Source organism: Aegilops tauschii, chromosome 2 (assembly GCF_002575655.3).
Source record: "Aegilops tauschii subsp. strangulata cultivar AL8/78 chromosome 2, Aet v6.0, whole genome shotgun sequence".
NCBI lineage: Eukaryota > Viridiplantae > Streptophyta > Magnoliopsida > Poales > Poaceae > Aegilops > Aegilops tauschii.
The window spans coordinates 237,378,020-237,392,796 of NC_053036.3; positions in this window are offsets into that span (position 1 = coordinate 237,378,020).

The following is a 14,777-nucleotide window of genomic DNA, read 5'->3' on the forward strand; positions in this document are numbered from 1 at the left end:
TTCCTCTTGTCGCCGAGATCGCCTCCGCCGCCCCGCTCGCTTCGGACCTCCTCCGAGCTCGCTGTAGCCTCTGCTGCAACCACTGTGAGCTCACGGACCTACTCCCCTTCCTCTCCTACTCGCGTTCATGCTCTAACTTCGTTCCCCATCTCCGCCGAAGCTCGCCGCCGCCATTGCCAATGAGCTTCGTGCTCCTGAGCTCGGCCGCTTGCCCGAGCATCACCAGCGTGCTCGCCGCGCTCCTTTGAACCTGAAGCACCAACGGGTTCGCCCTGCCATGCCCAGTAGCGCCATCTCCGCCGTTGCCCGAGCTCCGGCCGCCGCCCAAGTGGTCGCCACCGTAGTTCCCGACCTCCCCTCGGCCAGCCGCCTGCTCCGTTGGATGCGGTGCACGTCCAGCAGCCCGTAGGGCCAAACCCCGAGCCCAATGGTCGCCGGATGGCAAAACCCGACGCCTCCGCCGTGCGGAATGCTTGCCGCCGGCCATATTCCGGCGAGGCTGACGTGGCGACATCATTAGCGGCTAATCACGCCACTAACTAACCCCCCTAGCTCACTGATAGACGGGCCCCGCCCTTAATTAACCACAGGGTTATTTCCTGTTTAAATTAAGCTAATGCCGTGGACCCCACATGTCAGCTTTGACTTTGGTCAAGTCAACGTTGACCGGTCCCACCTGTCATCCACCCAAACCAGCCTGAGACACTGACGTATGGGTCCCATAGGTCACGTTTGACCTGGCCGACCCAGTTGACCTGCTGACGTCACACCTATGTCATGCTGACGCGGTAAAACACTTTCTGAATTTAAGTTTATTCAGGAAATTCCAGAAAATAGTGCAAACTTCTAAAATTCATAGAAATTCAACCGTAGCTCCAAATCAAACAAGTTATATATGAAAAATGATCAGAAAAATCTAATCTTTCCATATGTACTGGTTTCATGCATGTTAGAACACTTTAACCTTGCTGTTTAGGTGAAACGTGATAATGCACTTTATAAATTCATAATTTGAGTTTGAGTTTGAATCTTTGGTTCAAATGAACTCAAACCAATCTGTTCTAAGTTGCATTAGCCAAAACACATTCATATTGCCATGTCATAGCATGCATCATATTGAGCATTGCATTGATCGTGTTTATTCTCTGTTTGCCGGTGTTGTTCCCCCTCGGTAGACGTATGTTCCGACGATGAGTTCGATGACACCGATGAAGAGCTATATCATCTTCAGAAGTGCCAGGCAAGCAAAACCCCCTTGTTCATTCCGATACAATCCCACTCTCTCGCTCCTGCTCTCTTTTATTGCATTAGGACAACAACGATTCATCTATTACATGCTGCGGTAGTTGAACCCCTTTCCTTTGCATGACCTGTCATTGCCACAGTAAATAGATGAAACCCACTAGCATGAGTAGGAGTTGTCTGAGCCCTGATGTGCCTACTCATTCATGCTTGTTTGTCATGCCTGCTATTGCTTAGAGTTGTGTCAGGTCTGATTCATCGGGAATGAATTGGAAAGTGGTGAACATGTCCTACTGTGTGAGAGCTAAGGGTGTGAACATGACTTGGTAAAGGTAGCGGTGAGAGGCCATGTAGGAGTACATGGTGGGTTGTCTCATTGGAACCGTCCTCAGGAACTGAGTTCTGTGTTTTTGATCCATGAACAGTTACTACCACACATTGGGCTCCGGGCGCTCCAAGCTCTCTCGACTTATTAATCAACCTGATCTCTGTCCAGGAGTTGCAACTAGTTTCTGGTGTTTGTAGGTAGTGTTAGTAGTCTACCAAGTGGCACCCGGTACAGGTGGGCTTGGGACAGACTAGGCACACGTGGCCTGGTGTACCGAGTGGCACCCGGATGGTGGGCTCGGGAACCCTGCACACATCATTTGGGGCCGTGAGCGACACCCCGGCCGGATCTCCTTGCGGATGGAACCCGAATAGGCGATAAACCTGGACGAGAGACTTGTGTGGTTAGTCAGGTCGTGGCCGACTCCCTCGCCAGGCTCCCGCTTGAAGGTTGCCGAGGTACACGACGTGTACATGGTGGTAAGTGGCGAGAACGTGTGTGACGAAGTACACCCCTGCAGGGTTAACATCATCTATTCGAATAGCCGTGTCCGCGGTAAAGGACTTCTGGGTTGCCTATACAGTTCATAGACAAGTGAAAGTGGATGCTCTAAAATGCGCAAGATAAGCGTGAGTGCTACGGATGGCGTTCTCGTAGGGAGACGGGAGCGGATCCATAGTGGTGTATTGATATGGTGAATATGTGGACTCGTGTGCGCCACCTCAAAAGAGTTACTTGCAGTCGTAGTTCAGAATAGCCACCGAGTCAAAGCTGGCTTGCTGCAGTTAAACTCCACCACCCCCTTTGTTGATACCGATGCATATGTAGATAGTCCTGATGTAAGTCTTGCTGGGTACATTTGTACTCACGTTTGCTTATTTTATGTTTTGCAGAGAGACGTCAGTCTCGCTAGTAGTTCCGTGTGGACTTCGACGTTTAGCTTGATACCTCAGCTACGATCTTGTGCCCTCGGCAGGGTCTTGTAGATAGTCAGGCTTCTCAGCCTTTTTCATTTATAGATGTTTGTACTCAGACATGTTAAGCTTCCGCATATGCTTGTTGCTTGTATGCTCTGAATGTTGGGTCATGAGACCCATGTTTGTAATATCTGGCTCTTCGGAGCCTAATGAATGGATACTCTGAGTCGTAGAGTCTTGTTGTGATGCCATGTTGTATTTGCACATATCGAGCATATTGTGTGTATGATTAAAATGCTTGGTATGTGTGGGATCCGACAACCTAGTTGTTTATCCTTGGTAGCCTCTCTTATGGGGAAATGTAGTCTTGTGCTTCCATGAGCCATAGTAGTCCGCTACAGCCCGGTTCACCGGAGTCCTGCTAGCGCAGCATTACTGCTCCGGAACACTTGACTGGCCGGCATGTGATTCACTTCGTTCCTGTGTCTGTCCCTTCGGGGAAATGTCACGCGGTGACATCCGGAGTCCTGCCTAGCCTGCTACAGCCCGGTTCACTAGAGTCATGTTAGCCCAGTGCTACAGCCCGGATTCGCACGCTGCTGACCGACATGCTCGATGTTGATTCATGTATGCCTGTCCCCGTAAGTTAGTGCCACTTTGGGTTCACGACTAGTCATGTCGGCCCGGGTTCTCTGCCATATGGATGCTAGCGACACTATCATATACGTGAGCCAAAAGAAGCAAACGGTCCCGGGCCATGGTAAGGCGACACCCGTGGGAATACCGTGCGTGAGGCCGCAAAGTGATATGAGGTGTTACCGGCTAGATCGATGTGACTTGGAATCGGGGTCCTGGCACTTTTTTTGTAGTGAGTGGCCAGTCCAGATAACAGATAATATACAGAGCCTAGATTGTGAGTTTCAAGGCCTTGTCAGGAATCTCCTTATACATGTTGGCCATGGAGTTGTGATCTTTCTTTCTCTTGGCATAGACATCTATGTCATCCTCAAGCTCTGCAGGGGCATTGATCAGCTTGGCCCACTCAGCAACTGTTGATTGGTACCTTGTACCTTCAGACATCCATACAATCCTTCCATCTGGATAGAAATGAGCTGTAGAATAGAATTGCATAATGATCTCATCATTCCACTTGGTCAGTTTCTAACCGACAAAAGTGTCTACTCCATTGAGTCTGAAACTTTCATGCACTCCTGGGAAGTGGTCTTCATTGTTTTCGATGTATTTCCAGTCTACCCACTTCATGTCACACACTATGGGCTTCTTGTCCAAAAGAATTGTCTCATAGAAGTCCTGCTGCTCCTTGGTGTGAAATCTATAGTCCACGGCATTCCTTCTCCTTATAGCATAAGGGTCTGATTGTCTCCACAATCTGAGACTTGCATCCTTTCTGACTTTCATGTTCTCTGCCACTGGATGATTGTCATCATGGTCAGGGATCTTTGGCTTTAGCTTCCTGAGCACTTGGGCTTCATCATCTTCTTATTCTTCAATTTCAGGCACTGGGGCCTTGTTCTTCTCAGCAGCTAGTATGTTTCTTGTGCTCCTCTTTGGTGCAGTCTTGGGGGCTGGAGCAGAAGCTTTGGGGGCACTCTTGGGCTTTGAAGGAGCAGCCCCAGACTTGATGTTATCCCCCATCAGCTTTTGTTCTTTAGGTGCTAGTGCAGCATCCTCTTCTTCCTCATCCTCAGCTGGGTCTCTCGTCATAGAGGATCTGCCAATTACTCTGGCCATGGTCTTCTTGACCCTTTCCTTTCTCTTCTTGCCCTCACCAGCCTCCTTTGGTTCAAGAATGAAATCAATGTTTCCTGTGTTGAGGCTCTGGCTTTGGACATGGGCACTCTCTTTGTAGGAGCCTTCTTGTTCAAACCAGGTTTTGTTGAGGCAGCTGTGCCAAATTCCTTCTTGACAACCTTCTTCTTGGAGCTGACCTCCTCCTCAGCAGCAACATAGTCTTCACCCTCAGAATCAGAATTTCTCTTCCTCCTCTGCCTAGTAGCAGCCTTAGGCAAGTAGCTAGGAGTACTTCTGCTGCCTTCATCATAACTGCCAGAGGGACTAGTGCCCTCACTCAGATTTACCTGCTCCTCAGACTTGCTCTGGCTATCACTCTGATCTGACATTGTTGACTCTGCAAACTGACAGCTGACCTTGTGAATAGTCATAGATGAGATAGAGTGGATGAGCATCACAAAGTGCAGAGATTTTGCAAACCAAATGAGTCAAAAACTTAGTTTTAGTTTTCCACAGAAAGCATTTCGGAGCTACCGATTTGTTAAACTCAGTGACACCGAAGCAACTTTGGAGTCTAAACTAGTGGAATCGGTCAGACCGAGACACAGTTTGGTGACTCTGAGATAGCTAGGGTTTCACAGAGAGTTGAACTCGGTCACACCGATTTGCAAGTTTCGGTCAGACCGAAAGTTACAAGTGCAATGGCCTAAGCCAAATCGGTGAGACCGATTTCACAACTCGGTCGGTCCAAGATGAGTTCGGCGGAAACCTAACCCTAAATTTTCGAATCAAAACTAATCTAAAGGGATTTTTTGCTGGATAGGATGATCGCATACGTGGTAAGAATCATGGCATTGACTTTGTGCTAAGAATCAGAGGTAAAGATTGCACAAAGGTTCGAACTCATACCCTAACTCGCCGATGAGCTCGCTACAGCGGCAACGGCGGTGAAGATTTCTGTTGACAGCGACGGAGACCAGCGGCGGGAGGTCGCTGGCGATGAGAGGACGATCCGGAGAACCGAGTTGGCAGAGCAGGACATGCGCGAGCAAAAAGGTTTCGGAGAAATTTCCAAAATTTGACCCGTCAGTGTATATATCCTGACCCTGTCGGTGTGACCGAGTGGAACAACTCGGTGGCACCGAGATGCAGAATCGCAAGCGGTTACTGCAACTCGGTGTGACTGAACAGTTCTAATCGGTTGCACTGAGATTGAAAACCTAGATCAACTCAGTGAACTCGGTATGACCGAAAAGGATGAATCAGTCAGACCGAAATGCACAGAGAGGTTTTGGAGGTTTGAGTCTATGACGAATCGGTGACTCCGAGTGCTCCTCACCCAGAGGGTTCGAATCTGACTTGATAAAACTTTGTGATGTAGCATGAATAGAGTTTGAGACAAGAAAAGCATAGATAGCTAGAGGAAGTTCTTATGCATTCTTGTCCATCCATTTGGCAAAAGAAGAAGAGCCAAACAATCAAATCATCAAATGGATGTCCTCGAATAAGAAAAATATGCAATCAACATGCTCACACAATAAGATGGCAAATGAAATATGTGGCAAAGCATGCACAAACACTCTAGCATCTATCAAGCAATTGGCGATGACTAGGTCATCTATATATCATTATAGTGATTTAGGAGTCAAATGAGAACATTTGATCATAGGTCATACTCATCGTTTAAGCACAAGTGGGTTACCACTTTTACATAAAGCATTGTTGTGTTCACGCCATTAGAGTTGCTTTAGCTCAATTCTTAGAGTAAAGCCCCCCTAGATGTGATATCCCCCCTAAGAGGGATGAACTAACCTTGGGTTGTGTCGATGATGACTTCATGTAGATGTTGAAGATGTGGATGCTCAATGTTGATGTAGATCATTCGGAGCAATCCATTGGAGTGAGTTGCACTTTCAATACCTACACGGGTTAGTCCCACAAGGAACAAACAAGGATATCCATAGACATAGAGTGAAGTTCACACAAGATGATGTCCATGAAAGCATTAGATTGCCTTGTCCCTTGTCTTACCAACAAGAGGGTTTGTGACTCCTTGAACTAGTGCAAGATGTGGAAGTTGTTTGCACTTGTTCTTGCCAAAATGATATGAGTGAAGTATGTTGGTAGAGTCACCCTCAAGAACTCTCTAGTTCTTCTTCTTTGGGATCCACATCAACTTGATGGGAATCCTTGGAGTTGTAGTCGTACTTGATGAAGTAGAACTTGATGTAGTCTTGGGAACCCACATGACCAAGGCCTTGGGAGCTTCTTCAAATGCATCAATCTCCTCTTGAAGCTTGTCCTTGCCTTTTTGCTTGTGGTCTTGTGGTGGAAGATCATCTTGAGCTTGTGTTCCCTTGAAAGAAGTAGGATCATACTTCTTTTGTTGAGGCACAAACTTTGTCTTGGGGTATTGACCTTCTTCCCACTCAACTCCATTGGCATTGAACTTTCGTTCAAAACCAGCACCTTGATTCTTCCGGTGTCTTCCTTACTTGCGTACAATTTCCTCAAATTGCTTACTTCCGGCAAGGCTCTTGTAAACACCTTTCTCTACAATTCCCTTCAATAGGATATTTTCTTGCTCAAGTGTAACTTGGCTAAGAGAATCATTAGTGGAATCAAGAGAACTACTAGAAGCAACAACATTGGATTTAACATGATTATTGTTACTACTAGAAGACGAATCTTTCTTGCTCTTGTTACTAGATTTTACTTGTGGCATGTAAGTAGACAAGAGTAAGCGCTTGGCAATGTAAGAAGAACTTTTCTTACGAAGATCATCATTGATTGCTTTTAAGAACCCATGCTCTTGCTCTAGATTGAGCTTTTCAAAGCGTAGCTTCTCTTGAGTCTTTAAAAGCTCTCGATGATCGTCCAAGGTAGTTTCATGAGCTACCTTAAGAGTGTCTAGTTCTTTAGTTAGACGCTCAATCTCCTTCTTATCATTGTCATTCGTTTTATCTTGATTAGCATGATTAATAGCAAGTTCATCATAGTTTTCATCACTAGAGTTGTCAACAAGTAAATCATCATCACCTAGCAAGTCATCTTCATCACTATTTGTCGGGGATATACCCCGTGGTGTAACCCACCGGATGTATGACCCGGCTGGAGCTTGGCGACTCACTTGCGACCCGCCCGGAATTGGCGACTCACTGGTGACCCGCCCGGAGCTTGGCGATTCACAAATATCTGCCCGATCTTGGCGACTCATTAGTAACCAGGCGGGCGGGTCAGATGGACAACAAGGCCCAAAGCCCAGAAGGCTGGCTCACATTATGATGGGCCGGAGTAAGAGGAAAGGGATGACGAATATTTCCTTTACGAGGAAGCAAGACCCGGACTTGTAATCAACTTGTAAGAGAAGATAGACTAGTCCTAGTCCTACTAGGACTCCACATGTAACCCGCCCCTCTAACTTATATAAGGAGGGGCAGGGCTCCCCAAGGGGGAGAGGCGACAAGAAACAATCTCTAGGGCTAGACACAAAGAGCCGGCCAAGCCGGCGACTCTCTCATGATCATAATGAGACCTAGCCACAAACAGCATGTAGGTTTATTACCGGATGATGTCTCCCGGGGCCCGAAGCTGTCTAAATCTTTGTCTTGTGTTGTGTTTCTCGATTCGTCCCAACCCCTCTCAAGCTACCGCATAGATGCGCTGGCTTCGCGACTAAGTCCTGACACTAAGGACATCTGCCGTGACAATTCCACGACAGTTGGCGCCCACCGTGGGGCCTGCGCACAGTGGTCTTGAGTTCTTGGAGGGATTTGTTCCTAGGTTTTCGACAAGTTTTGCGAATTAGCCGGATGAAGAAGAACCGGCGCGGAAGAATCGCGCAAGATGATCCGGCATGGGACAGTTTTTTGGCAGAGCCGGCGTGTTCATTGTTTATGATCAGAGTTGTGATTAATTCTACATGGTCAGGACAAGAGCTAAGGGCTGCGTACGGCCGCCGGAGGCGCTGTAATAATCCGCTAGCCAGATCATTTTCATGGACCGCGGCAAGTTGCCAATTTGAGACGGTCAAGAAAATCCCGCTGCAGTAGTCCGAATACTATTCTGTAGACCAAAGGATATATTGGATTAAATACCAAGGCAGTGTTCCGGTTTGACCAACGCGTCGACATACGCGTGTTTTGCTGCCGCTAATTATACTACTTCCAAACCATAGCTGCTGGTACTACTCCACGTCATTGTACAAAAGAAGAAACAAAGAGCATGGCCGGAGGCCCAGGCGCACACGTCGCTGATTGCACGTGCGTATGCTGCAGTTGCAGCAAGAAAAAAAATTGCGACGACCGCCGATGGATCATGTGTGTGCACGGCTGCTGCGTCGATTGAGAGGATGTTCAAGTGGATCAAGAAAAAGGAAATCAAGCCGACCATGTACGGATTGCACTACTAGTACAATACAAAATCAGACTGATGTGCCATCACAAAAGCCTAAGTGATTTGCACTGTTGTCGTACTCTTCGAGGACCCGAAGACCAGATCAGGAAAAAATATGTATATACCAAACTCAGGGGCCAAGGCCGCTACTAAAGCTGTGCGTGCAGACTTTCCGTAGCCTGACCGCTGTCCCGTGTCTCCATGGCAGTTGCTCTCCAAGGGCTTACTACTAGTGTTAACTAAAAGGTACAATGGCGCAATCTCCAAGAAGGACCATCATCCATCACGTGAAGGACTGCTGGAGAAAGGCTCGCACGAGGATGATCAAATTGACTACGACCCGGAAAACAGACTAGCAGGCAGTCTTGGTTGTTCGCCGCCGAGTCGCCGCGATGACTACGACCCGGAAAACAGACTACGGTTGCATGCCTCTTGAGCCGCCGACCGCCGAGTCGTCGCCTATGCCCGGACAGCCCGCCCTCACCGTGATCTGCTGCGGATTGCTCCTGCTGCTGCCATGGCCCGCCAAGCGCGCCGCACGTTGAGCCGCATCGGCCTCGCTCCGTATTGAGCCCTTCTGCTGCTACTGCGCTTCGCCAGCACACATCAACCCGCCGTTGCGGTGTGAGCCGCCTCTGCCATGACCCGTATCGCCTCTTTGAGTCGCCGGGACCCTGCGACCCGTATCGCCGGGACTGAAGAAGTTTCGTGAGCCGTCCCGCATTAAACCGTCACACGTTGAATTGAACCGCCGCCTGCCCTCGGGTCGACTCACGTCCGTTTCAAGCTATTCAAGTTGCCGCCTCCGCCGTCTCAACCACGCTGCCACTGCAGTTTATAAGCCGTCGCCCTGGTGATGCCTCCGTTTCACTGCTATGTTGAGCTGTCGGGGCCGCGTTGAGTTGAGCCGCCTCTACCGTGTTGAGCTGCCCGGACAATCAGGTGATACCTATCCGTTTAAGTTTATTTTATTAGCATATATTGCTTTTTGTCAAAGAACAATTACTCTGGCTTGCGATGTTTTTGATGCAGGACAATTGTTCACTGCAAAGCCGCGGCCTCTGCGGCCCGGTTTACATCAACATGACGAGGCCGAGCCACCCATCCGCGCGGTTTTACCGCGCCTACGATCGACTCGCCCATGCGCACCGGCTTACAACGCCACGGCCGGCTCATCTGTCTGTACCGCCTCTGATGCCACGGTCGTCTTTACCATCCGTCTCTCGCGGGCTGGTCTATATCAACACACCGGGCCGCACCTATCTGCATGAGCTGTTTATTGAATATGAACGAGTCACTGCTTGGGAAGCCCGGTTTTTTTCCAACAAATTGGAGGCGAATTATCATGTATTATCAGCTGCCGTCTGCACTGGATGGCTCAATGGGCAGGCGCACAAGTCGCCGCCACTATAGTTTGGTTAAACTTCAAACAGCCAGTTGGAAGGAACCATTGGCCGAGTTGCTGACACGACTCATACGGGATCATTTATAAACCTGCCGCAGTCACCTCAACCTTCTGTGAATTTACATCACGCTATCAACGCCAATGATATACACCTTCTGCTATGGTCAAATATGGAGAATCTCAAGCCAACACCTCCAGTCGTCTTGAGACTCAGGGGCTACAATGACATGACTCGGGAACTCCGGGTCATTGGAGGGAAGGATAACCCGGTTCCGGAGGCCACCGCCATATTGATGAAACTTTAAAGGCCGTCAGAAAATTGCCTGTTCAAATTAAAGATTCCGGTTTAAAATCCGGCTCAAGAGACATCTTTCTCCCGCAAAGCTTTGAAGCTCTCAAATCTGGTACAACATCCGGCTCAAGGTAAATTTGTCTCTTACGAAGCTTTGAAGCTCTCAAAGCCGGTTTAAAGTTCCGGTTCAAAAAGAATTAATCTCTCGCAAGTTCGAGTTCTCAAACAAATTAAGGGTTGCCAAAAGAGAACTTGCTGCCATGATGCGCGGTTCAAATATGGGTATCCTGCCTTACGGCTTATCTTATTATGGTCACTTGGGGGCTTCCTGTTCAAACATAGGTCGTATTCGAACCAAAGAGAACATAGCTGTCGGTACCCTTTTGATCGGCACACTGCCAAACTCACTAGGGGGCTTCTTGATCGTATTCGAATCATAGCTCAACCCCTTTTGGGTCCGACGTGGATCGTATTCGAATCAGTGTCGTTAAACAACTCTCAAGGTCACTTGGGGGTTTCCTGTTCAAACATAGGTCGTATTCGAACCAAAGAGAACATAGTTGTCGGTACCCTCTTGATCGGCAACGCCAAAGCCACTGGGGGCTACATGATCAAATTCGAATCCTAGCTTAACCCCTTTGGAACGGTTTACTGATCGTATTCGAATCAGAAGCCTTGATTTTATTTTTGTCTGGATTAAGTTTTTTTGAACACAATCTATTGGGTTTTGAGACGTTTTGCTCATATCTGAAGCATATATATGTGGTTTCTATTAACCCGACCTGGCTTTCGACGAACAAGTCGCCAGCATATGACAATATTAATCTTGGAAGGTTTTGACTTCTAAGTTTTGGGTTATCACCCTTACTATGCAGGTCACATAAACTGACAGTGCAAATTCAATATCACAGGATAAGACTACATTTGGGTGGTTACCCGCCCTAGCTTTTGACATTAAGTCGCCAGGGCGTATGTTGTTTAAACTTTGTGCAGGATTTGCAGAACTATGACTTATATAAATGCTTAAGTCCAAGCTCATCATTAAAATTGATGCTTCAGAATGATCATCCGTGCTGGATTTACTCAAGGCTATAAATAGCCGGGTAAAATTCCGGCTTACAATGGAGGCGTATTAAATCGCCATCGGCCAAGAGCCGCCGGGTATTTAAAACTCCGGATTTACTTGTCAACAGATAAGGTACTTGAATCTTTAAATAGCCAAACATGGCTGGATTTTTCATTATGATATTGAATGACTGAGGTTTTCAAACCGGGTTATTCAAATCTTTAATAGCCAACATGGCTGGATTTTTATTATGTTTATCAGTAACTAATATTATGATTGAGGTTTTCAAAGTCGCTTTGGCGCAATGGCTATTATTTTATCAATGGATATGATTTATTCTATAGTGGAAGGAATAGTCCCGAGTCGCTGCCGGCTTACGACCCGGCACTTGGGGGCTACATTATTTAAATTGAGATTACATCAAATATGCAAGTCCCGTGTCACTGCCAGCATGCACCATGGCACTTGGGGGCTAATGCAAAGTCATTTTTTGCTCAACTTATTGAAGACCCGACTCATCACATTCTAAATGAGCCGGCCCTTGGGGGCTACCAATTGCTCCTGTCAAAAATTCAAGATACACAAGCCTCAATCCATTACATTGAAAGATCCACTACTCAATTGGTAGAGTACAAAGCTCTTAACCTTATGGACGTGGGTTCAAGCCCCATGGTGGAGATTACATCATATGATGTTATTATCAATGAATTATATACAATGTCCTAGCTCAGTAATATCTTACTGAGCCGGCCCGTGGGGGCTACACGTTGCTGCTCCAGTTTACATGGTCATATTTACAAAGTCCCTGGTCATTATTGCATAATGACCCGGCCCTTGGGGGCTGCACTGGTTGAAGTTTTATGAGCATAAGGCAATTACAAGTCCTAGGTTGCTGCAAGCATGACAACCCGGCACTTGGGGGCTACAGGTGATATACATATAAGGGAGAAAAAATCTTCAAATTCTCAGTTTGGAGCAGACCAGATTGACCCGGTGTTTGCAACAAGCATGACCCGGTGTCACCAATAATAATGACACGGCGTCAGCAACAGTTATGACCCGGTGTTATCAATATTCACAAGACGGTAATTTTGGCAATTATAACTAGCCAGCCTCTACATCTTTAAACTGGCGGATCACCAGATGAATCTTGAGTCTAAGATGTTTATTAAGCCGGAGTTTTGGAAACCGACTCAAATGGATTACTTCGTATAATATTTCTTTATAAGAGCCAATGTCAGCAAATGGATTATGAAGCTGGCCTATTGACCCGGATATTCTAGGAGAAAATGTCAAGGACTTAAGGATGATCAGGTGCCGGCTTACAAGAATATTTAACCCGGAGCACAACCTGTCAAATTTGTTCTTCAGTTATTTTGCAGGATCAGTTTAACATGGATAAATCCAAATTAAACTGGGGGCTAATGTCGGGGATATACCCCGCGGTATGACCCGGCCGGAATTGGCGACTCACTGGTGACCCGCCCGGAGCTTGGCGATTCACAAATAATCTGCCCGATCTTGGCGACTCATTAGTAACCCGGCGGGCGGGTCAGATGGACAACAAGGCCCAAAGCCCAGAAGGCTGGCTCACGTTATGATTGGCCGGAGTAAGAGGAAAGGGATGACGAATATTTCCTTTACGAGGAAGCAAGACCCGGACTTGTAATCAACTTGTAAGAGAAGATAGACTAGTCCTAGTCCTACTAGGACTCCACATGTAACCCGCCCCTCTAACTTATATAAGGAGGGGCAGGGCTCCCCAAGGGGGAGAGGCAACAAGAAACAATCTCTAAGGCTAGACACAAAGAGCCGGCCAAGCCGGCGACTCTCTCATGATCATAATGAGACCTAGCCACAAACAACATGTAGGGTTATTACCGGATGATGTCTCCCGGGGCCCGAAGCTGTCTAAATCTTTGTCTTGTGTTGCGTTTCTCGATTCCGCCCAACCCCTCTCAAGCTACCGCATAGATGCGCTGGCCTCGCGACTAAGTCCTGACACTAAGGACATCTGCCGTGACAATTCCACGACACTTGCGACCCGCCCGGACCTGGCGGTTTACGTGTAACCCGCCTGAGCATTACGACTCACTGGAGACCCGGTAGATGGGTCAGACGGACAACAAGGCCCATGGCCCAGTAGGCTGGTTCATATGAAGGTGGGCCGGTTTAAAAGGAAAGGCATAAGGAATATTCTCCTACAAAGGAAGCAAGACTAGGACTCCACTTGTAATAGAGTAATCCAAATCCTACTAGGACTAGTCATGTAACCCGCACCTTCAACATATATAAGGAGGGACAGGGCACCCCAAGAGGGACAAGAAAATAATCTCTAAGGCTAGACACAACTAAAGGGGAGCCGGCTTATACGCCGACTTCCTCATGAGCATAATGAGAGCTAGCCACAAACAACATGTAGGGCTATTACCGGATGATGTTTCCCGGGGCCCGAAGCTGTCTAAACCCTAGTCTTGTGTTGCATCTCCCGATTCCGATCAAGCCCTCTCAAGCTACCACATAGATGCGTTGGCCTTACAACTAAGTCCTCACACCAGGAAATCTGCCGTCACAATTCCATGACAGTTGGCGTCCACCGTGGGGCCTACGCACGGTGGTGTTGAGTTCTTGAAGGAATTTCTCTTAAAGGATCGAAAAAAGAACCGGTTAAGTAGGATCTTCATCATTGGTGAGCAGTCAGAACGGCATGTACGAAGATCAAGATTGAAAGGGTTTTAGGGTTGCGAGTTGGGCAGCCGCCACCGCGATTTTCCGATCGAAGATGAGCTGGCATGGAAATATTTGGCAGAGTAAACTCAGCTTGGGATAACCTTGGACAGAGCCGGCAAATTCAACTTTCTACAAGAAATTATGGTTTTCTCCGTATGATACCACCGCCGGGATTTTTTCCGATAAAAGATCAATTCTGCTGCAAGCCGCTGTACGACACTTTTGCATATGTACGTCGACAAGACCGACAAGAATTCCATCTGCGGTGTCACAGGGCAATCGGATCGGCGCATTGGATTTTTCTTTCTCTTAGACATACTCGTGCAAGCTGCTGGGTCAGATCTAATAAAAACTTACGCAGCGCGCGTTTCCTAAACAGAACACAAGATCTGCTCGTACAATTTTCAAATCACCAGGTGATTATATAAATCACTGCTTCTCCTACTTCCATGCTAGGGGCAATCAGCTTCCTTATTGAAATCAAATATACTACTACTAGTCTACTACTCTGCGTCCCAGGTATAGGCCAAAACAGCAGAGCAATGTTTGCACGAGAATCAAGGAATAGTACTACTACCTTTTGGATGGGAAGGAACAAGACGAGAGGTATGCAAAAATCAGTCAAGTTCTTCACAAGTTTGTCACGTGGG